Source organism: Cervus elaphus, chromosome 10 (assembly GCF_910594005.1).
Source record: "Cervus elaphus chromosome 10, mCerEla1.1, whole genome shotgun sequence".
In the NCBI taxonomy this organism is placed as follows: Eukaryota; Metazoa; Chordata; class Mammalia; order Artiodactyla; family Cervidae; genus Cervus; species Cervus elaphus.
The window spans coordinates 35,057,156-35,081,488 of record NC_057824.1 but is presented as its reverse complement, the minus strand read 5'-3'; the positions used below and the strand labels follow the sequence as shown (position 1 = coordinate 35,081,488).

Below are 24,333 nucleotides of genomic sequence, written 5' to 3'. Positions count from 1 at the left end.
GCGTCCGTGTGCCGGAATGATGCAATGAGGATCCTGAGTGATGCAACCAAGACCGAATGCAGTCAAATAAATAAATATTAAAAAATGAAAATCCCACAAGGCCTTGGCAACTTTCTTATCTGTAAAGAAATGGTTCTTTCCAGCCTCCCGTGCTGAAGGGGATGTGTGGTTGCTTGCTCTTGGTGAGGACAAAATTCTCGCCACCTACCCATTCGTCTAGCTGGAGGTGGAGGCAGGTGGCCAAAGAGGATCTCATTTGAAGGTTTTCTCCAGGCCAGTGATTCTGAAATCTCAGCTTTCATGAGAACCATCCGAAGAGCTTGTTAAAATACAGGTTTCCGGGCCACCCCTCAGGGTCTCCAATTTAGAAGGTCTAGATTGGGTCTCAGAAGCTGCATTTTGACAAAAGCTCCAGGTGATGCTGATGTTTCTGGTCCAGAGAGATCCACTAGCCCCGGTCATTCTCTCCCTGGGGACCCCCATCTCAGGCTGGGCAGTGGGTGTGAGTTCAGGTGAGAAGCCTGGAGCAACATATTCCATCACAACAACAGCAACTGCTCCGTACCGGGGACTGTGCTGAGGGCTGCATATTCATTCTCATCTCATCCTCACGCCAAGCCCACTCAGTAGGCTTCATTAGTACTAACTCCACTTTCCAATGAGAAAACAGGAGGCTCAGAGAGGGAACACGGGCTTTAGAATCAGACAGATCTGGAGTTTGATTTCAGTTCTGCCACTGAACCATAGCCTGAGCTCTTGAGCAAGTGGTTTACCTTCCTGAGCCTCTAATTCACCAGTAAATGGCGACCAAAAAACCTGATTCCTGGGGTGTTATGAGGATGAGGGGGAGTGGGGATTACAACGGCACCTGCACACAGTCAATGCATAAGAAAGGTACATCCTCTTTCCCGAAAGCCTCATCCTTTTCTGTCTCCCCAGATTCATCTTCCTGCTCTCCCTATACTCTGAGATACCTTACCTGAAGTAAGACTGGACTACTATCACTTCCTAAACATGGTCTACCTGGTCATGCTCCCAGGGCTTTGGAAAGGCTGTTTCCTTTGTGTGGAAATGCTTTTCTCACTCTATTGCTCCAGAGAAACTCCTATTCATCCTTCAAAACCCATCTTAGAAATCCCCTGCTTTGGTCACTTTCCTTGTAATATTGTCCTCTTCCTGACCTTGGGCAGAAAAAAACATCCAGGATTGCAGCATCTTCTTTGAAGAAAGAGCTTAAAGTGTTACTTTCATTCCTTCCTTCCTCTTTCACTTATGCTCCCCCAACATTTTATATGGAGTATAATTTGGAATACAAATCGCACTCTTGCAGGGATCAGACAGCTACCACCCCCAGCAGCAAGCATCACCATCATCAACACTTAGGGTATTCCATGCACCTGGCACTGTTGTAAGAGGTTGAGGTTTGTTGATTCATTTGATGCTGAAAATAGTGTTTGAGGCAAATGCTACTTATTATCCCTCTTTTCCATATAAGGAAATCGAATTACAGAAGTGCTACATTGGACTTCCCTGGTGGCAGTGGATAGGAATCCGGTTGCCAATACAGGGGACACAGGTTTGATTCCTGGTCCAGGAAGATTCCACATGCTGCAGAGGAGCTGCGCTTGTGCGTCACAACTACTGAGCCTGAGCTCTAGAGCCCGTGAGCAGCAACCAATGAGCCCCGGGGCTGCAACTACTGAAACCCAAGCGCCTGAAGAGCCTGTGCTCCACAACAAGAGAGACCATTGCAATAAGAAGCCCATGCAAAGCACCTTGAGAGCAGCCCCATGCTCTCTGCAACTAGAGAAGGTCTGCACAGCAACAAAGATTCAGCGCAGCCAAAAATAAATAAAATAAATAAATATAGCAGTGCACACATGTGAAAAAATACAAATTTTTAAAAAAGATCAAAAAATTGTCCCCCCAAAAGTACTAGATAATTTGCTTTGACCACACAACTAATCCATGCCAGAGCTGGGATGCAGAAGCTGGCTACAGAATCCGAGTTACTAACTTTTATAGAACGCTGCTCTTTATGAATAAGGGGTGGGCCAGCTGGGGACTGTGCCACCCTTGAGGGTGCCTGCCCCATGCCGGAGAGGGGGAGGGCAGCCGAAAGTTAGGGCTGGAGTCGTCAGCTTTTCTGATCCCCTCTACTCAGCAGGATCCCCAAACCCTTATCGCCCACCTTTTAAAATCTTGGGAGTAAGGTAGAATTTCAAAAGGAGCATGGGCCTCACAAAAGCTGCGCACAGGTCTGGTTTGCCAGGACTGTGGCTCAGTTTATTTCTGTATCTTAGCTCAGGATCAGGCGCACAGGAGGTCCTTTGTAGGTGTCATGACACTTCCGGACCCCACCGTGAGCTGGGTGTGGCTCCCATAAGCTGAGGTCTCACCCTCCGTCCCACTCAGCGCTGGGATTCTCTGCCCTGCCCTGGGATGTGGATGAGGTTCCAAAGGGTGGCTCTGAGTGTCTCCCCCACCCCAGGGCCATCGCTGGGTCTTCTCTGTCCAAAAATAAGACTTCCTGCTTTCTGAGTGCTGACAACGTGCTGAGTCCCACTGATCCACTCAACAGTTCTGGGAGCCTGCCCTTGTCATCATCCCATGTTACAGATGTGAAACTGTGGCTCAGACGCTGGAAGGGAATTATTGCTCAAGCTAGAAGAGGTGGTGCTGGGACTGTAATGCAAACAGCTCGGATTCCAGCTTTCCCCAGCCAGCTATCATCAGACCTTCCACCAAACTTTTGACAGTCGAGGCCCACAGTCTAGGCTAAGGACACTCCCACAGCACAGCCTGGACCTGGAAAGTCTGTGGTGCACAAAGAGGACCCTGGACACTCTAGTCTGTCAGACATGGTTTCTAAGTCCTTCCGTATCCTACTGGACGGTGGGGACGGCATTGCGAGTATGTCTAGAGGAAACTCCTGGACACGGTCCCTTATGGGAATTCTGCCCACTGGGGCCTAGACAGTCAGGGCTTGTGGCCTGGCTCAATCCCAGGCCTTTCGGCTCAGCAGTGACCGCAGATAGGGGGTTCAGCGTTTGTCCTTGTCCACAGACAGAAGGACAGAGATGTGTACACGTGCACCTGTGCATGAGTGTACGCCTTGTGTATGTGTGCATGGCATGTGTGTGTGCAATGGGGAACAGGGGAACTTGTCCTCCAAATTCAGATCCTGTGAAGTTAGTATAGGACAAAGAACAAAGAAATCTTATTTCACCCAGAAATGTCAATTTATAGAAGAGGTTGAAATATAAAACAGTCACCTAATTTTACAACTTAAATACTCAGCAGCAGGCATATCCATGGGCTTTCCCGTGGCTCACATGGTAAAGAATCCGCCTGCAATGCAGGAGACCTGGGTTCGATCCCTGGGCCGGGAATATCCCCTGGAGAAGGGAATGGCTACCCAATCCAGTATTCTTGCCTGGAGAATTCCATGGACAGAGGAGCCTGGAGGGCTACAGTCCGTGGGATCACAAAGAATTGGACACCACTGGGGGACAAACACCACTACCAAGTGGCATATCCATGGTGGAAAACAGGCAGCAGTTAAAATAAATAAGCTAGCTCTATATGCAGCCACTTGGATAACTTTCAAAGCAAGGTAACTGAGTGGACAGCGGTGGCAAGTTGCAGAAAGATGCTGGATGTACTGTACCGTTTCTAGGAAACATCCACCCACATTACTATGCAGCTTACATACTTTCTATGGATACGCATCCATATGACCGCATGGGTGTAGGAAAGACCTAGAAGGAACACCCCAAATTATGAAGGCGGTAACCTTTGCGGGGTGGGGGTGGTGGAGGGAGGGCAGGGGTTACAGACAAAGGGGATCGGATGAGTGTATATTCCTCCTGGGATCACACAGTTCAATAGGCAGGCAGGTGCGGTCACTGGTCATGCAGGGGCCACAGGGATGCTTAGGTTCAGGGAACTATTCACACAAGTCTCCCATGGACTCTGAGGACTGAGCTGTCAGGCTCAATCCATTGCTTTGGCCGTTCTCTCCTCACTCCGGCGGAGATGAGCGGGTGTCTGTGTGTATGTGCGGGGGGGGGCGGGTGTGGTAGGGGGAGCTGTTCTGCCCGCTGTGGATGGAGAAGCTCGGCGGCTTCCTCCCAAACCTCTTCCTGCCTCAGTTTCTCCCTCCAGACTAGACGACAAGGTCCCACTTCAGCTCACACATTCTGCCCCCAACCCCCCACCCCCACCCGCCGACCCCTGCCCAGCACACCCTCGTTAACTTATGCTTCTCGGGGGAATAGAGAGCAGGGCTTTCGGGGCTGATCTCCCCGCGCTGGGCAGTCTCAAGGGGGACACTCACTGAAGACACCCCCGTTCCCCAGAGGCGGGCTGGTCGAGGTGGCTAAGGTGAGCGAGCTCTGGGGTCAGACTCCTTGGGGTCCAAATCTGGGCTCAGCAACTTGTCCCAAGGACCCGGGGAGGCTGCTCCGGCCTCTCGCCCTCAGTTTTCCCCTTTGTTAAATGGAAACCCCAGGCAGACACCCTCATTTCAGCAACGCGTTGTGCGTCCAGGCGCCTGGCTCTCAGGTGTCGCTGTCGTCACCCTCCCAAAGGACCTCGCATCCCGCCCCTTCGGTGCCCAGGACGCCGCCGCCCTCTCGGCCGCCCCCGACGGCGCACTCGTCCGACACCTCGGCTCGCTTCCGGGGGTCTTCCCCTCCCCAGCCTCCCGGGCGGTCGCCCTGCGCCCCAGGCCGGGTCCCAGCAGTGCCGCCTGCGCGAGCGCCGAACGCCCTCGGGTGGGAAACGGCGGGGCGGGCGGCGGGGAAGTCGCGGAGCCCGGCGTCGCGCTCATACCTGCTTCCCGCGGCGGCTCGGGAGGCGTGCGGCGGCGGCGGCGGCGGGCGGGCGGCTCTGGCGGCGGCGCCGCGAGCGCGCGGAGACATGGACGTGGAGAGAGCGGGCGGCGGGGCGGGGAAGCCCGGGAGCGCGGCGGGCGGGGCTTGGCGGGGCCGACGGCCGGGCCACCGCACCGCCCGGCTCCCCGCGGCCCTTCTTTCTCCCTCTGCCCCCAGACGAGCTCCGGCCTCGCGCGCTCCCTTGTACCCGTGTTCACATCCAGGTCTGCCCAGCTCATCCCACCCAAACCCTTGCGCACACCCCCCGCATTCTCCCTCCGCACATCCAGACGCGTGGCACAAATCCGTACACACAGACCCCGTCATCCGTCATCCTAGTGTTCCCAGACAGACCACTGTCCCAGCAGCACATACATGCACATACATGCTCCACCCTGCCCCGCGGCGTACCTGGACACTGGGCGCTCACCTGTACGATCACGCCCGTCGCATCCCTACCCCGCCGCAGGCACAGAGTGTCCTCCCGGCGATGTGAGGACTTCCAGGAGTTTGCATAGGAACCGGCTTCTGCAACTGATTTCCCTGCCCCTCACCGGAGCTCTGAATTCCCTTACCCGCACCTTTGCTTTCTCGGTGATCTTCCGCTTTCTTGTCCTTGGCCACCTGCTCCAAGGTCAGTCTCAGATCCCATGAGGGCCCCATCTGTCTGGACCTCTGGTTTCCTCCCAGGGACACCCACTACACCTGTGCTGCAGCCTCAGCAGCTGCCAGGCTCCCTTCTCTAATCCTCACTTCCTTCCTTCTTCCCATTCGGTTGAAGTTCCAAGGACTATCATCTCATATGTCCATTTCACATGTGCATGGCAAACCCCAAATGTCAGCCCTTCTCTATCAGGCTGTGCTTGCATGCTCAGTTGCTGAGTCGTGTCCAGCTCTTTGCAATCCCATGGACTGTAGCCCTCGGGGCTCCTCTGTCTATTGGATGCTCCAGGCAAGAATACTGGAGTGGGTTGCCATTTCCTTCTCCAGGGGATCTTCCTGATCAAACCCACACCTTCTGCATTGGCAGACCACAGAGCCACCGTTTAGAGCCAGTTTCTTTTCTCATGCTGGTATAACAAATGAGCACAGGAGTACTAGCTTAATACATACAAATGTATTATCTTAGCGTTCTTGAGGTCAGAAGTCCAACACCACTAAAATCAAGAAGTGGTATGACTATGTTCCTTCTGGAGGAACTAGAGGAGAATCTATTTTCTTGCCTTTTCTAGCTTCTGAATACTGACTGTCTTTCTTGGCTTGTGGCCCCTTTCTCTATCTTAAGAGCCAGCAGTGCCAGGCCAAGTCTTCTGTATAGACAACATCTGTAGTTCTCTCTTCTACCTCCCTCTTCCACTCATAAGGACTCTTGTGATTACATTCTGTTTACCTGGATGGATTGCTGTTGTTGTTTAGTTGCTATGACAGATCCGACTCTTTTGAGACCCCATGGACTGTAACCTACCAGGTTCCTCTGTCTATGAGATTTCCCAGGCAAGAACGCTGGAGTAGGTTGCCATTTCCTTCTCCAGGGGATCTTCCCGACCCAGCGATCAAACCCACATCTCCTGCATTGGCAGGTGAATTCTTTACCACTGAGCCACCACGGAAGCCCACCTGAATGGATAATCCAGGAAAATGTCTCCATTTCTAATTCTAACCAATCATAATTCTATCTGCAATCTTACTTACCCTTTGTCACATAATTTAACATATTAACAGGTCCTAGGAATGAGGACTGGGACATCTTTTAACTGTTATTCTGCCTACCACAGAGGTGAGCCTCACTGGAGAAAATGAGTCATCTGAGAAGATTTTTGATGTTATAAACTTATGAATATCTACAAGTAGAAAGAAGCTTATCATTGTCAATATTTGCAGCAGAGAAATAATAAAATGTGGAATGTTTGGGGACCTCCCCAGTGGCACAGTGGATAAGAATCCGCCTGCCAATGCAGGGGACATAGGTTCCATCTCTGGTCCAGGAAGATTCCACATTCCAAGGAGCGACTGAGCCACAACTACTGAGCCTGTGTGCTGCAACTGCTGAAGCCTGGTCACCCAGAGTCTGTGCTCCACAGTAACAGAAGCCACCAAGATAAGAAGCCCTGGGACTGCAACAAAGAGTAGCCCTCACTCATTGCAACTAGAGAAAGTTCACACAAGAGCAATGAAGACTCAGTGTGACCATAAATAAATAAAAAGAAAATGTGGAATGTTTGTTTATGTGATGGAATGCTATACAGCACCGAACAAGAACCTATTCCATCTATGCCTATGAAGGTTCATAGACTTCAAATTCATGAGTGAAGGGATTTCCCTGCTGGTCCTGTGGTTAAGAATCCACCTTGCAATGCAAGGGATGTGCATTTGATCCCTTGTTGAGGAACTAAGATCACACATGCCAAGGAGCAGCTAAGTCTGAGTTACAACTAGAGAGTCAGCATGCTGCAACAGAAGTCCTGCATGACTTAACTAAGATCTGACACAAACAAGCAAAAAAAAAAAAAAATCATGAGTGAAAAAAGCAAGAGGACTGACATAATAATGAGAGCAAACACTTTTATAGTGCTTACTCTGTGCCAGATGCTGTTCCTAGGAACTTGTATATTAAAACTCAGAGCAATCCCATGGGATAAGTACAAGTATTATTCCTATTTTACAGATGAGGAAAGTATGGTACAGGCAGTTGAGTGACTTGCCCAAGATCACACAACTAGGAAGCATCAGTCAAGATTTGAATCCAGAGTCAGTCTTAATCCAGAGTCTGTGCACTTCACTGTAGCAGGTCAGTTTGTACAGTATGAATTACTTCACGTAAAAATTTTAGAGCACACAAAACAATATATACATATATATTTAGAGGACATAAAACTACCTATCTACAAATCACTTTGCTGAACACCTGAAATGAGCACAGTATTATAAATCAACCATACTTCAATTTACTTCAACTATATATAAATCAACTATACTTCAAGTATACTTCAAGTGTACATCAACCGTCTGGTCAAGTCTTTGGTTTTCCCAGTTGTCATGTATGCATGTGAGAGTTGGACCATAAAGAAAGCTGAGCACTGAAGAATTGGTGCTTTTGAACTGTGGTGTTGGAGAAGACTCTTGAGAGTCCCTTGGACTGCAAGGAGATCAAACCAGTCAATCCTAAAGGAAATCAATCCTGAATATTCATTGGAAGGACTGATGCTGACTTTGAAGCTCCAACACTTTGGCCACCTGATGTGAAGAACTGACTCATTGGCAAAGACCCTGATGCTGGGAAAGATTGAAGGCAGGGGGAGAAAAGAATGACAGAGGATGAGATGGTTGGATGGCATCACTGAGTCGATGCACGTGAGTTTGAGCAAGCTCCAGGAGTTGGTGATGGACAGGGAAGACTGGCGTGCTGCAGTCCATGGGGTCACAAAGAATCAGACACGACTGAGCAACTGAACTGAACTGATACTTCAATTAAAAAAAAGAAAAGGATAGGTGGATTCATATATCTGCTTCTAAACTCGATCTATTGCATTATGTTGTTTAGTGGAAATAAATAAAAGAAGGAAATTCAGCCTCTTGTAATTTTACTCACCGTTGCTTTTCTCAGGGTTTTCCCCGATAGCTCTGTTGGTAAAGAATCCGCCTGCAATGCAGGAGACCCCAATTTGATTCCTGAGTCAGAAAGATCCGCTGGAGAAGGGATAGGCTAGCCATTCCAGTATTCTTGGGCTTCCTTTGTGGTTCAGTTGGTAAAGAATCCGCCTGCAATGCAGGAGACCTGGGTTTGATCTCTGGGTTGGGAAGATCCCCTGCAGAAGAGAAAGGCTACCCACTCCAGTATTCTGGCCTGGAGAATTCCAAGCCTGGGCCATGGGGTTGCAAAGAGTTGGACGTGACTGAGCGACTTTCACTTTCATTGCTTTTCTCAGTGCAAATGTCAATATGGTGAAAAGGCAAATAACATGCTAGTATTATTATTTATGACAACAATTTTGACTTCACGTTCTTCTTGAAAGGATCCTTGGGACACACCCCTACTCCCCACCCCAACCTCCCCTGAAATTTGTAAATCACACTTTGAAAACCACTGCCCGATTATGTATAGTTGTGATCATTAAAATTGTTGATACAAAAATGGCAATTTCATATTGTTCCAATGAATACATGTTATTTTGGAAGGTTTTCTTTTTGGTTCACACTCTGTTTTCCTGGCCAGACCCAGGAAAACGTCATTGGGTATGTTTCTACTGGGACTGTGTTGCTGTCGGCAGCTTTGCACAAATGTTATGTCTTTCTTTATGTCATGATTTCCAGCGTGGGGGTGGTGGCATTTGAGGGGTGCATAGGAACTCGGTGATATTAGCGTGACAAATTTTAAAGTATGTATTTTAAACAGTTGTGAACACGGAGAGTGGTATTCTCAGAGTTGACTGAAGGACATCAGAGAGTCTGTGTGGACTTTTGGCAGGTGTTTAGAATTATGGGTCACCTGGCAAAAAAACAAAAATTTTTTTCTAGACAAAGATATGTAGGGTGAGTTATGGCACAGTTGGACAAATTTAGGTCTGGATAGATTCATTACTGGCTTGAAAGGTAAGTGCCCCCTAAATATTCTATTCTATATTATTGTGGAAGAATAGTTCTCCTGCTTTCTTTAGTCAAGGTAGTGCAGTTCTAGGAGATGATAAATATAAAAAGGGATCCAAGATCAGCCAAGCTGGCCCTGGGGATCAGTAGAGTGTTAAATGCTGTTCATTGTAATGACTATTTTAAAAATACATTGCATAAAAGTTAAGCTATTTTTTTTTTCCCTAAGGAGAGGGGGTCACTGAGCATCCATTCATTCTACTTTAGGTAAATGCACATGATTTAGTTCTTGGGTCAGCACCCCTTTCTTACCCCTTGTCCACATTTTGATCCTGGTTAATGCTGATTTCAGGTATCACCACCCCCATCCAAGTTGATGCTGCCCTGGCCTAGAAATCACACATTGTATCCCTCTTGGGATATGGATTGGTTCAAAGGAGGGAACCAGACCCAACTCAAGTTAACCATAGTCAATTAAACTTTACACAGGGACTTTATCTTTGAGCTCTTAGGGAGTCCCACCTGCTTCGGAGTTGTTCAGATATGGAGTTGTTCAGATACGGAGTTACTCAGATCTGAAGTTGTTCAGATATGGAATTGCTCAGATCTGGAGTTGCTCAGATCTGGAGTTGTTCTGATATGGAGTTGCTCAGATCTGGAGTTGTTCAGATACGGAGTTGCTCAGATCTGGAGTTGCTCAGATCTGGAGTTGTTCAGATCTGGAGTTGCTCAGATCTGGAGTTGTTCCGATATGGAGTTGCTCAGATACAGAGTTGTTCAGATACGGAGTTGCTCAGATCTGGAGTTGTTCAGATCTGGAGTTGCTCAGATATGGAGTTGTTCCGATATGGAGTTGCTCAGATACAGAGTTGTTCAGATACGGAGTTGCTCAGATCTGGAGTTACATCTGGGAAGAGACTGCCTGAGAATGAATCCCATCTGGAAAGATGACAGAAAAGATACAAGTCCTGGTCTCATGATCTGACCCACATCAAGCTGTACCTGTCCTACCTCTGGACATTTCAGTCACATGAAGCTATACGTTTCATTTTTGCTAAGCCATCTTGGGTTGGGGCGTCTGTTGCTTACAATCAAATGCTCCTAAGTGATTCTGGTGAAAATTTTATCCAAACTACAAAAGAAGGAAATCAGGAGGGACAGTTGCAGAATCTTGACATCTGAAATATCAGGTCCCAAACCAAGAAGATGAACTACCACAAGCACAGATGTAAAGTCCTACAGTTGGGTCATTCAGACAAATTCTGGTCTGGGACCTGTGCCACCCTCTGAGATAGAGAGCCTCTTAGAGATGCAGGGCCACCCACGGGTCTGAAAGCCCTGGGGGTGCTGGTCTCTGGCGTGGTTGGCAGAATCCTTGTGTGCTGTACTTAGTCGCCCAGTCATGTCAGAGTCTTTGCAAACCCATGGACTGTAGCCCACCAGACTCCTCTGTCCATGGGCATTCTCCAGGCAAGAATACTGGAGTGGGTTGCCATGCCCTCTTCCAGGGGATCTTCCCAACCCAGGGTTCGAACCCAGGTCTCCCACACTGAAGGCGGATTCTTTACTGTCTGAGCCACTAGGCAGAATCCTTACCTGAATCCTTTGCTTATGGTGGGTTCTGGATCTTCAGTCTCATTCCCTCAGGCCACAGCAAGCAAGCTTGGATGTTCCTCTGCCTCTGACCACATCACATCAGCTCATACCATGCACAGCCTTTCTGTTATTCCACTTTCTCTCCCTAGTAGTACCCCTTGCCCCCCCGCCCCCCCCCCCCCGCCCCCAATTACTACTACTCATATTGAATTGTGGTACTATTTGCCAGGCACCTGGCTAGGTCTCCTTTATCCTCCCAAACAATCTTATGAGGTAGGTTCTAGTTTTGTTCCCGTTTTACAGATAAAGAAACAGACTTGCAGATGTCAAGGAACTTGGCCCAAATAGCAGCAAAGCCAGGTCTCTCTGGAACCAAAGTCCATGTTCTTACTTAAGTTTTCCTAAACTGCAGATTTGTAAACAGTGGAGGGTGTGTATGGGAGGGGATGGGGAAGGAGGAGATCCAGTTTTCAAACATGTTTTGTAAGATCATGTGGTATTTAAAAAAATTTTTTTAAACCAATGTTTAAAAGTGAGAAAATAGCTCATAAAAATCAACTTCCTGATTCTCTGGAAAATAAGCAGTCAGGAGGTCTGGCAACAAGAATGCTTTCATCCCTGCTTGCTCTGAGTCACCTGAAGCTGAGTGGCAGCTGAATGGGTCCTGATTTCCTGTGATTCCCCATTTCCAAGTTGTCCGGAGTCCCCGTGCCCAGCTTGCTTGTGCATTGATGACCGATCGACGTTTGAGTATGGAGCCTCTGCTCCCATCAGGTCCGGGCCATCTCTGCTTGTTCTTCTTCACCACCGGCCAGTCTGCCACAAAAGCCCCCAGCCACTGCCAAGCCTGGCAGTTTTCACTTTGTTCCCAGAAATCCAGCCACAGAGTCTAAATCACACAGGGAGCAGCCAGGCTGGCGCTCAGGGCTCACCTGGCCACTCAGAGCACATACCTTTCCATCTGTCTCTCCTTCCTGGCCTAGAAGGAAAATTTAATCAGCTTCTGGGGCTGTGACCCAAGGAAAAGGAAGATCTGAGAACAAACTTTGCAACTTTGCTATTGAGGTTATCAGTGGCATCCAGGAACCTTGAGAAAGGTCAGGTTGCAGCTTGGAGACTTTAAAACATTCGAACACTCATACATTCTAGTGAGGCAAGACAGACAATAAATAAGACAAAGAAGCTTTTAGAGGGTTTAACTGCTGTGGAGAGGAAGAATGCAGGCCAAAAGGGGTGGGGTGAAGGTTGATTTTTAAAAAGTAGGGTCAGCTGGTGGTTCAGAAGTTAGGACTCTGTGATTCCACTTCTGGGGCATGAGTTCAACCCTTGGTCAGGGAACTAAGATCCACAAGCCTAAAGAAGGTGAAGAAGCCAGCCCTGCAGATACCTGGGAGAAAAATGTACCAGGCAGAGGAATAGAAACTGCAAAGGCCCTGAGGCAAAGCATGCCTGGCGTGTTTGAAAAGCAGTAAAGGTGCCAGCATGTCTGTAGCGGAGGTGAACAAGAAGACCATGAGAGGGAGATTCAGAAAGTTCACACAGGGTGTGGAGACAGAACACGGGACAGGCCCTTGTAGGCCGGGGTAGGGACTTTGGTCTTGAAGCCCTGAGATGAGGGCCTGTAGAGGTTTTGGGGTGATATAACCCCATCAAAGGGGCTTTCCTGATGGCTCAGCAGGTAAAGAATCCGCCTGTAATGCAGGAGACAGGTTCAATCCCGGGGCCAGGCAGATCCCTGGAGAAGGAAATGGCAATCCACTCCAGTATTCTTACCTGAAAAATCCCACAGACAGAGGAACCTAGTGGGCTACAGTCCATAGGGTCACAAAGAGTCGGACACAACTGAGCAACTAAGCATGCAAGCAAGCAATCTGATCAAAATTTTTTGATGTGTTTTTTATTGTGATAAAATACACATAACAATACCATTTTAACCATTTAAAAGTATAAGTTCAGTAGCAACACTCACATTGTTGTTCAACCATCACTATCACCTGTCTCCAGCACTTTCAAATGCTCCCAAACTGGAATTCTGTACCCACTGAACAACTATCCAGTTTCCTCTCCTTCCAGCTCCTGGTAGAATATTGATTATTCTATTCTTGTCTCTATCAGTTTAACTCAGCTAGATACCCCATTTAAGTGAAATCATACAATATTTGCCTTTTTGCATCTGATTATTTCATGTCTTCAAGACTAGATACCCCATTTAAGTGAAATCGTACAATATTTTCCTTTTTGTGTCTGATTATTTCATGTCTTCAAGACTCATTCATGCTGTATCACGTGACACAATTTCCTTCCTTTTAAACACTGAATACTAGCCCAGTGTAATGTATATGACATTTTATCCACCCATTCACTGGACATTTGGATTATTTCCATCTTTTGGCCATTGTGAAGACTGTTACAGTGAACACAGGTAGCATTGAATAATTATTATTCAAAGGTAAAAATACCTTTTCAAGAACTTGCTTTCAAATTTTTTAGGTGTGTCTGGTGGAAAGTTGAAATGGAAGCTGGAGCAGGGTCCAGGGTCAGAGCTGCGGAGGGGGTGAGAAGTGGTTAGATTCTGGGTGTATTTTTCAAGGATAGCTGATTTAATTTGCTGGAGGATCTGGTGTGGGGTATGAGACAATTCAGAACCAAGCCTTCCCAGATAACCTGGTGTTTAATGAGTCATCCTCACTTTTGAAGCTATTTAAGAAAGCTGCAGAATAATGCTTGCCAAACAACATTATTTACATAAAAATATATAAAACAATAGAATATATCTTAATGAGCACATATAAGTTTATGTAAATGCAAAGATAGAGCTCTCGAAGGATGACACATATCAAATTATTAACCATGGTTACCTCTAGAATGAAAGAGAGGAAACAGAGGTGAGAGTCCTCAGCAGAATCTCATCTCTCTCTGTTTTTTTTTAGGCTGTGCTGGGTCTTCATTGGTGCTAATGGACTTTCCCTTGTGGCGAGCTGGGGCTCCTCTCTAGATGTGGTGCACGGGCTTCTCATTGGAGTGGTTTCTCTTCATTGTGGAGCACAGGCTCTAGAGCACAGATCCAGCAGCTGTGGCACATGGGCTTAGTTGCCCCATGGCATGTGTAATCTTCCCAGAGCAAGGATCAAACTCATGTCTCTTGCATTGGCAGGCAGATTCTTAACCACTGGATCACTAGGGAAGTCTGGAGAATCTTATCTTTAGGTGTGTTCATCTTTTAAAATAAAAGAGTATATTCATATACCACTTGTGTAATTAAAACTTAGGAAAAAACCCTAATGAATAGTGTTCACCTTTTTAAAAAGACTAGAAGGGGCTTGGTTTAATTTAGGACCAAGTTCTCCCAGCCAATTGGGTATTTAATGAGTCAGATTCACTTTTGAAGCTATTTAATTGCTATTGAAGTGGTTTGAATCACTCATTCATGCTGAGAAGGAAAATAGGAGACTTTCATTTGGCTCTGTCTGCTGAAAGCAAAAACTTTTCCAGCTAGCATGGGCACATAGCCCAGGACCAACCAGGCAGCCTTAGAGAAGTCAGCAAATATTAACATGTAATCACATAAGTGACAATTTTCATTTCAATGACTATAAAATAGCAGCAGCAACCACTTACACCTGGGTGGCACTTGCAGTGCCAGCTCTATTTTTAAAAAATCATTTATTTATTTATTTGGCTATGCTAGGTCTTACTTGCCACACATGGGATCTCTGATATTCACTGTGCATGTGGAAACTTGAGTTACAGCATGTGGGAAATAGTTCCCTGACCAGGGATCGAACCTGGGCCCCTTGCATTGTGAGTGCAGAGTCTTAGTCACTGGACCACCAGAGAACTCCTCTGCCAGCCAATGCTCTAAACATTTTATATGTACTAACAATAGCCCAGGGAGGTAGAGACTATTAGCCTAAATTTACAGGAAGGAAATAAAGGCACACAGATTTCCACTCATTGCACATTCTGGAGATCAATTCCATCTCCTATTGTTTCCTCCTCGCCTGTTTCTTGCCTTTTCACTTCACTTTTGAGGTTTGGATCATGTTGCAAGGCTTAATGGTGACGCAGCAAACAATGAGGCTGTGGGGATGTTGACAGCAGGTGTTTCATTCTTGCTCCCCTGGCATCCTGGCACATAGTCTCCACATAGCTGACAGGATAATCCTTTTATCTTTTAATAATCCAGGTCATGCTAAACAAACAAAAGATGAAACTTAGCAGTCACCTTGGAATATAATGGTTGTGGCAGCGTTACCCTGAGATGGCCCTTGAGGTTCCTCTCCTAGTGCTGACTCCCTGGGTAATCCCCTCCTCCACTTTGTAAGTGAGGTCAGTATCAGATCCCTCCCCAGCTGAGCCTTCTGGTGAGACCACAGCCCCAACCAGTACTTCCATGGTCGCCTCATGAGTGACCCTGCAGCAGAGGGCCCAGCTAAGCCATGCTGGGACCCCTGACCCACAGAAACTGTAAGAGAAGAAATGTGTGTTGTTTTAATCCACTAAATATGGTGATTTGTTTTGCGGCATTGGAGAACTAGTAGACCAGAGAGCCAATTCATAGTTCATTGTTTTGACCTGGGTTCAATCCCTGGGTTGGGATGATGCCCTGGAGAAGGGAAAGGCTACCCACTCCAGAATTCTGGCCTGGAGAATTCCCCAGGGACTGTGTAGTTCACGGGGTCACAAAGAGTTGGACATGACTGAGCAACTTTCACTTTCAAATAAGGGAAGAGTCAAGCATGTACTCTGCCTGTGCTATACAGGGTAACCAAATAGCCGATGTGAGGAAATTTTCTGTATGTATATATACCATCTAACTATAGAAAGAAAAAATAAAATGTCAGCACTTCGAAACCTCTAATGAATTAGCGAACCTGGGCAAAGGTCACTCGTGACTGCTTACATCATGAGATGAGGTACAAACAAATACATCTCTTGATGAAAGTACCTAACCTCATTTATGAAGTATTCTTGCCAAAAAACAAACAAAAAAACCCCCTTGATTCTGATTAGGTCTGTCTGAACAAGAACTAAGGAGACTCTTGATGAGGGTGAAAAAGGAGAGTAAGAGAACCAGCTTAAGACTAAATATTTAAAAAACTAAGATCATGGCATCCAACCCCATTACTACATGGCAAATAGAAGGGGAAAAGGTGGAAGTAGTGACAGATTTCCTCTTCTTGGGCTCCAAAATCATTGTGGATGGTGACTGCAGCCATGAATTCAGAAGACAATTCCTTCTTGGCAAGAAAGCAATGACAAAGCTAAACAGTGTATTGAAAAGCAGAGATGTTACTCTGCTGACAAAGGTCCGTATAGTCAAGGCTATGGTCTTCCCAGTGGTCATGTATGGTTGTGAGAGCTGGACCATAAAGAAGGTAGGATGCCAAAGAATTGATGCCTTCAAACTGTGGTGCTGGAGAAGAATCCTGAAAGTCCCTTGGACAGCAAGGAGACCAAACCAGTCAATCTTAAGGGAAATAACCCTGAGTATTCACTGGAAGGACTGATGCTGAAGCTGAAGCTTCAGTATTTTGGTCATCTGATGCAAACAGATGACTCAGTGGAAAAGTCTCTGACGCTGGGAAAGATTGAGGGCAGAAGGAGAAGAGGGCATTGGAGGAAGAGATGGGTGGAAGGTATCACGGATGCAATGAACATGAACTTGGACAAACTCTAGGAGCTGATGCGGGACAGAGAAGCCTGGCATGCTGCAGTCCATGTGGTCACAAAGAATTAGACATGACTGGGCATTCCAATCCCAAAGAAAGGCAATCCCAAAGAATGCTCAAACTACTGCACAATTGCATTCATCTCACATGCTAGTAAAGTAATGCTCAAAATTCTCCAAGCCAGGCTTCAGCAATACGTGAACCGTGAACTTCCAGATGTTCAAGCTGGTTTTAGAAAAGGCAGAGGAACAAGAGATCAAATTGCCAACATCTGCTGGATCATCGAAAAAGCAAGAGAGTTCCAGAAAACATCTATTTCTGCTTTATTAACTATGCCAAAGCCTTCGACTGTGTGGATCACAATAAACTGTAGAAAATTCTGAAAGAGATGGGAATACCAGACCACCTAACCTGTCTCTTGAGACACCTATATGCAGGTCAGGAAGCAATAGTTAGAACTGGACATGGACCAACAGACTGGTTCCAAATAGGAAAAGGAGTACATCAAGGCTGTATATTGTCACCCTGCTTATTTAACTTCTATGCAGAGTACATCATGAAAACACTGGGCTGGAAGAAGCACAAGCTGGAATCAAGATTGCTGGGAGAAATATCAATAAGCTCAGATATGCAGATGACAGCACCCTTATGGCAGAAAGTGAAGAGGAACTAAAAAGTCTCTTGATGAAAGTGAAAGAGGAGAGTGAAAAAGTTGGCTTAAAGCTCAACATTCAGAAAACTAAGATCATGGCATCTGGTCCCATCACTTCATGGGAAATAGATGGGGAAACAGTGGAAGCAGTGTCAGACTTTATTTTTCTGGGCTCCAAAATCACTGCAGATGGTGATTGCAGCCATGAAATTAAAAGATGCTTTCTCCTTGGAAGGAAAGTTATGGCCAACCTAGATAGCATATTAAAAAGCAGAGACATTACTTTGCCAACAAAGGTTCGTCTAGTCGAGGCTATGGTTTTTCCGGTGGTCATGTGGATGTGAGAGGGACTGTGAAGAAAGCTGAGCGCCGAAAAATTGATGGTTTTGAACTGTGGTGTTGGAGAAGACTCTTGAGAGTCCCTTGGACTGCAAGATCCAACCAGTCCATCCTAAAGGAGATCAGTCCTGGGTGTTCCTTGGAAGGACTGATGCTGAAGCTGAAACTCCAATCCTTTGGCCACCTCATGTGAAGAGCTGACTCATTGGAAAAGACCCTGATGCTGGGAGGGATTGAGGGCAGGAGAAGAAGGGGAGGACAGAGGATGAGATGGCTGGATGGCATCACCGACTTGATGGACATGAGTTTGAGTAAACTCCAGGAGTTGGTGATGGACAGGGAGGCCTGGCATGCTGTGATTCATGGGGTCGCAAAGAGTCGGACACGACTGAGTGACTGAACTGAACTGAACTGAACTGGGCAACTGAGCAACAACAACATATAACTACAAGTTTATGAGAAATCCAGGGAACAGAGGAACTTGTTAAATAACACCATGGGGATATAACCAGTGAAATTCAGATGGTGGGAAACTACAGGACAAAGGACCAGTTTCAACAGATTGAAAGAAACTGATAGAGACTGAGAAGAATCCTAGAGACTAAAAGAGGTTTAAGAGCTATTTCAACAATTGCAAATCATGACTTACTTGGATGCTAATTCATACAAACTCTATGAAAATTATCAATAAAATGGCACATTGGAACACTAATTAGTTTGTGCTATATAGAAGTTATTCTTACATTTTTAAGTATAACAATGGTTTTTTGTAAGTTTTCTTAAAGAGACCTTATATTTTAAAGATATAAAGGCAGACTTCACTTTATGGTGCTTTGCAGATATTGCAGGTTTTACAAATTGAAGGTTTGTGGCAGTGCTGAGTTGAGCAAATATATTGTCACCATTTTCTTCTTTTCCAACAGCATTTGTTCACTTTGTGTCTCTGTGTCATATTTTACTTAATTCTTGCAATAGTTCAAACTTTATTATTATTATATTTTTGTATTATTACTACTACTACTATTATATGTTATTATGATGATCTGTAATCAGTGATCGATCTTTGATGTTACTACAAATCACTGAAGGCTCAAACTGATGGTAAGCATTTTTTTAACAAGAAAGTATTTTTTAATTAAGCTATGAACCTTGTTTTATTAGATATAATGCTATTGTATACTTAATAGGCTGTGGTAAAGTATAAACATAGCTTTCATATGCACTGAGAAACCAAAATATTTATGACTTGCTTTATTGTGACATTTACTTTGTATTCACAGTGATCTGGAATCAAACCTGCAATATTTTCAAGACATGCTTATATGCAAAAATATTTAGAGGTGAAATGGGACGATGTCTGGGATCCACTTCAAAACAATCCATTAGGATGGTGTGGAAGATACAGATGAAGTAAGATTGGTCATGAACTGATAATGTTGAAACTGCATGATGAGTACTTGTATGTTCATTTTTCTATTCTCTCTACCTTTTGTATGTTTAGAAATTTCCTTAAAAATAATTTTCAAAAAACTCTAAGTAAAACCTAATGTTTTCCATCTCACTCAGTGAGAATAAGAGCTGAAATAGCCTGTAAGTTTCCCCTTTATCTGAAACCCCCCCATCCCCTTTGTTACTTTCTCTGAGCTCACCTCTTACCATTCTCCCTGTGTTCTTCCACGTGACTTTCACTGGCCTCCTCGTTGCCTCTTGAATACCCCCTCCTGCTCCTACCCCAGGGCCTTTGCACTTGCCAGTCCCCCTTGCTCCTCTGTCAGTTCCCAGAGACTGTTTTTCTCACTTCTCTTAGGTCTTTCCCAGTCCTTGGAGAGGTCTCCCTTGATTATCCCTTATGAAATAGCAATATATACCACATACAGAAATGCTTATCCTTATTTGCGTGCCCTGTTTTTCTCTGTGGCACTTGACATACATTACACTTTATCTGTTTGGTTCCTTGGTTGCCTTCTTTCTCCAACCGGATGTAATTTCAGGAAGGCGAGGACTTAAATCATGGACTTCCCTGGTGGTACAGTGGATAGGAATTCGCCTACCAATGCAGGGGTGTGGGTTCAGTCGCTGGTCTGGAAAGATTCCACATGCTGTGAGGCAGCTAAAGCCTGTGCGACACGACTGAGCCTGAGTGCCTCAACTACCGAAGCCCGCCCAGAGCCTGTGCTCCGCAACAAGAGAAACCCACGCACGGCAACTAGAGAGCAGCCCCCTCTCTCGGCAACTAGAGAAGCCTGCGCACAGCAACGAAGACGGGGCAGCCAAAAATAAAATAATGAATAAAAAAAAATCAGTGACTACAACTCCAATGCCTAAATCAGTTCAGTCGCTCAGTCGTGCCCAACTCTTTGTGACCCCAGGAACCGCAGCACACCAGGCCTCCCTGTCCATCGCCAACTCCCGGAGTCCACCCGAACCCATGTCCATTGAGTCGGTGATGCCATCCAGCCATCTCATCCTCTGCCCTCCCCTTCTCCTCCTGCCCTCAACCTTTCCCAGCATCAGGGTCTTTTCAAACGAGTCAGCTCTTCACATCAGGTGGCCAAGGGATTGGAGTTTCAGCTTCAACATCAGTCCTTCCAATGAACATCCAGGACTGATCTCCTTCAGGATGGACTGGTTGGATCTCCTTGCAGTCCAAGGGATTCTCAAGAGTCTTCTCCAACACCATAGTTCAAAAGCATCAATCCTTCTGCGCTCAGCTTTCTTTATATATGCCTAAATCAGTGCTTGGTATTTTACTATTTGTGCAGTTAATGAATGCTTGCTTTAACTCCACTTTTCTTTAGCCATTTATTATGAGTAATTTCAAATGTATAGAAAAGTAAAAAGAATTATAAGTAATGAACATCTCCTAGACATAACTTGTGAACATTGGCCATATTTGCTTCATCTCTTTTTCCTTTTTTGGCCTGAGTACTTTAAAGTATTTATAGTCAACATGACATTTCATCACTAAATACTGATCTCTAAGATTCTCTAGGATTCTCTCTAGGATTCTCCTCATACTCTATTAGTTTCTTTCAATCTGTTAAAAATGAAACACTACTTAGCCACAATACCATTATAACACCTAACAAAATGAACCCCAAATCCATAGTGCCATTAAATTCCTCCATATACACATTTCCCCATTTGCCCCCAAAATGCCTTTTACATTCCTTCAAACCAGGACTCAGTCAAGATCCTCAAATTGCATTTGATCACATCTCATAAGTGTCTCAGTCTAGAATCTCTCTCGTGTCTCCTCCCTTTTTTCCAGGTCACTGAAGAAACCAGGTTCATAGTCCTTTTGGTGCAATGCCCTACTTCTTGTCTTTGATTGCTTCCTCATGAAGCGTTTAATTTTCCCCTCAACACCCTGTATTTCCGGTAAACTAGCAGCAGATTTAAAGGCTTCATCAGATTTTAGCTGAACATTTTTAGCAACAATTCTTCCCAGGTGGTGCTATGAGCACCCTCTGTTGACTCACGCCAGCAGGCTCATGACTGGGTGTCTCATGAGTGAAGCTAAGATTGATCACTGGGTTCAGATGGTGACAACCTGATCCATCCATTGTGAAGTTATTTATTCTTGGCACCTTGTGAATATCCAGTCTCCCTTGAACCTTTCACCCCGTGGTTTCAGCATCCATTGCTAATCATTGCCTGAGTCAATTATTTCATTCAGGGTTGCAAAATCTAATGCAATCCCTCCTTCAACAATTATGAGCTGTCATTCTCCTGTAAAGAAGAGCTTCTTTCCCTCATTGACTAGGGCAGAATAAATTATTTCCCTCTTGCGTATGTGTGTGCTCAGTCGGTTCAGTAGTATCTGACTCCTGCAACCTTATGGACTGTAGCCTGCCAAGTTTCTCTGTTCATGGGATTCTCCAGGCAAGAACATTGGAGTGGATTACCAATGCCCTCCTCCAGGGAATCTTCCCAACCCTGAGACTGAACCTGAATCTCATGTTTCCTGCATTTCAGGTGGATTTTTACTGCTGAGCCACCGGGGGAGCTCTATTTCCCTCTTACTACTACTTTTTAAGGGTAAGGATTTGATGCAATAGCTACCTCCAATGGTGACAAATTAGTTCTTTCTATTCTGCCTTTTTTTTTTCTGTTTTCATTTATTTGGGTATCATCATAAACTCATTGACCCTTAAAAATAGAGTTCAGAAAAAAAAAATAGAGTTCAGATGTTTCGTTCAAGTGTGTTCATTAATTTAAAACAAGAACTTTTTATTTTGAAATAATTTTAGACTTACAGAAAAGTTGTGAAGATAGTACAGAGAATTCCCACAAGCAGTTTCCCTATAATGTAATTCAATGTTATAATTACATTTTACATTCCCATGATTCCTTTGACAAGCTGAGAAATCAACATTGGTATACTACTATTAACAAAACTCCAGACTTTATTTATATTTTACTAGGTTTTCCATGAATGTCCCTTTTCTGTTTCAGGTTTAAGTCTAGGATCATTCATTCATTCTTTCTTTTTGATGCTTAAAACTGACCTAACAGAAGTGAATGGGAGCCTCGTGAGGCTGGGCCCAGATCCTCTTGACATGACCATGACCCCAACTAGTTTTGTTAAACTTCTTTCTGGCCCATCAAGATGTCCCAAGCTCATCTGGATTTGACTTCATTGCCAACATTTAAAAAGTAGTTGATTTAAAGTGAGGGTTCCCCTGGTAGCTCAGCCGGTAAAGAATCCACCTGTAATGCAGGAGATCTGGGTTCAATCTCTGGTGTTGGGAAGATCCCCTAGAGAAGGGCATGGCAACCCACTCCAGTATTCTTACCTGGATAATCCCATGGACAGAGGAGTCTGGCGGGCTACAGTCCAGGGGATCTCAAGGAGTCGGACATGGCTGAGTGGCTAAGCACAGCACAGATTTAAAGTGAAAGTCAGGATTTTCAGTTTTCCTCCTGAAGTCAGCAGATCTGGCAACACTGAACTCGCCTTCCTGCTTGGCAGAAACTGGCCGAAGCTTAGTAGGGCTGCCCCATTTAGACAGGGCGTGTACCCGCGAGCTTGACAGAAGCCCCACCACTCCCCAGGACCGGTTTGTACCATGCCTTTATGTAAGCCACCCGGTTTCTGCAGCCCTGTGGGTTAAGAAGTTAACACAGACTCTGGTGTCTGCTTGCTCTTCCTCCTCCCTCCCATCTTTCCTATGTATGAAGTGGCATCTAGGTGCCAAGCCCTGATGTGAAATACTGGGGTTCTAAAGGCAGACAAGACAAATATGCAGGTCATTGGCTTGTTTGATCTTAGAGCCAGGCCTTGACCTTCTTCTGCAAAGTACATTTCCCAGGCACCACTGCCATTGGCTGGCTGGTTTCCACCCGTGTATGTGTGTGTGTGTGTGTGTGTGTGTTTGTGTATGTGCGCGCACGCTCAGTTGCTCAGTCTTGTCCAACCCTCTGCAGCCCCATGGACTGTAGCCCACCAGGCTCGTCTGTCCACAGGATTTCCCAGGCAAGAGTACTGGAGTGGGTTGCTGTTTCCTTCTCCAGGGGATCTTTCGGACCCAGGGATTGAACTCGTGTCTCTTGTGTGTCCTGCATTGGCAGGCGGAATCTTTCACTGCACCCCCTGGGAAGCCCTGGTTTCTGGCTAAACTGAGCCAAAGCTGACAGGGGGTGGCATGGTGGGCTAAAGGGAGGAGCCAGAGCTCCTTCCCAACCTCAGAAAGTGTTTTCCAGCAGAGGCTGCGTCTCCTCCACGGTTTAGCTCTTCACCAGGCAGCCCCTGCTGTGACTCTCGCGCCTCCCGGACGGCCGCAGAGAGGGACACCCCTGGCCTCCGTCTGCCCCAGCAGCGACGGCAGCTTCCTGCCATTGGTCAGCCCAGGGTGGTTTCACCATCTCCTCTTCTTGGCTCTTAACTCATTTGTGGAATCAACTCCTTGATGAAGATCCCCCTGTGTGAAATACCTGGAGTGGTTTTGATTTTTCTCATAAAACAGACCTGGCCCCTGACCTCATGGAACACATACTGGTCCTTTATCTGCGTTTACTTGCTTTGTGACTCTTGGCAAATTACTCAATCTCTCTTAACCTTGTCCTGTCTTCCCGTCAGGAAAATAGGATGAAAATGGTACTTCCCTCATATTCCTGTCGTGAGGATGAAATACAATGATGCACATAAGGTGGTTAGCTCATTTCCTGGAACCTAACATTAAGTGTTCAAAAATGTTAACTATTATTCTAGGCCACAGGCTACAGACTGTACCCGACACCAGACTGTACCGGACACTCCCCTCACCCCTCCACCGACCAGGGGACATCAAGTGACTTCTTCCTCTATGACTCCATAGACACTCAGCTTGTGTTCACTGAGCACCTACTATTTCCAAGGTCTTAATTTATTTACTCTTGATAAATGTATCTAAGGCATAGGCTTTGCTCTTCTCCCTACTTTGCCAATGAGGTTGAATAACTTGCTCAAGGTCTCATAGCAGAGGAAGCATGATGTGAACCTGTGTGGACCGCCTCTGGAGCCTGTGTCCTTTAACCTACACTGTGAACCCTCGATATGCTGCCCTCCATTGTTGCAGCAGGTAAGAAAGGGTCTCTTCCTTCAAACAGCTCACAGTCTAGCTGGAGAGAC

The 24,333-nt window shown here is 46.0% G+C and overlaps 1 protein-coding gene and 1 non-coding gene across 3 annotated transcripts in view; both read right to left on the bottom strand.

Annotated features, from left to right (window-relative positions):
• SCNN1B (sodium channel epithelial 1 subunit beta) overlaps positions 1-5,434 on the bottom strand; it is a 74,510-nt gene extending 69,076 nt beyond the window's left edge. Inside the window, exon 1 of one of the 2 annotated variants that reach the window (XM_043914515.1) lies at positions 5,308-5,434. The gene's annotated coding sequence lies outside the window, so the exon portion shown is untranslated. Of the gene's footprint in view, positions 1-4,836; positions 4,973-5,307 lie in introns of those variants that run through there. The other variant, XM_043914514.1, reaches the window with a different exon arrangement.
• Positions 5,435-14,821: 9,387 nt separating this feature from the next.
• Positions 14,822-14,894, bottom strand: TRNAV-CAC. The gene has a single exon. It is a non-coding gene; the product is annotated as a tRNA-Val (tRNA).
• Between the last annotated feature and the right edge of the window lie 9,439 nt (positions 14,895-24,333).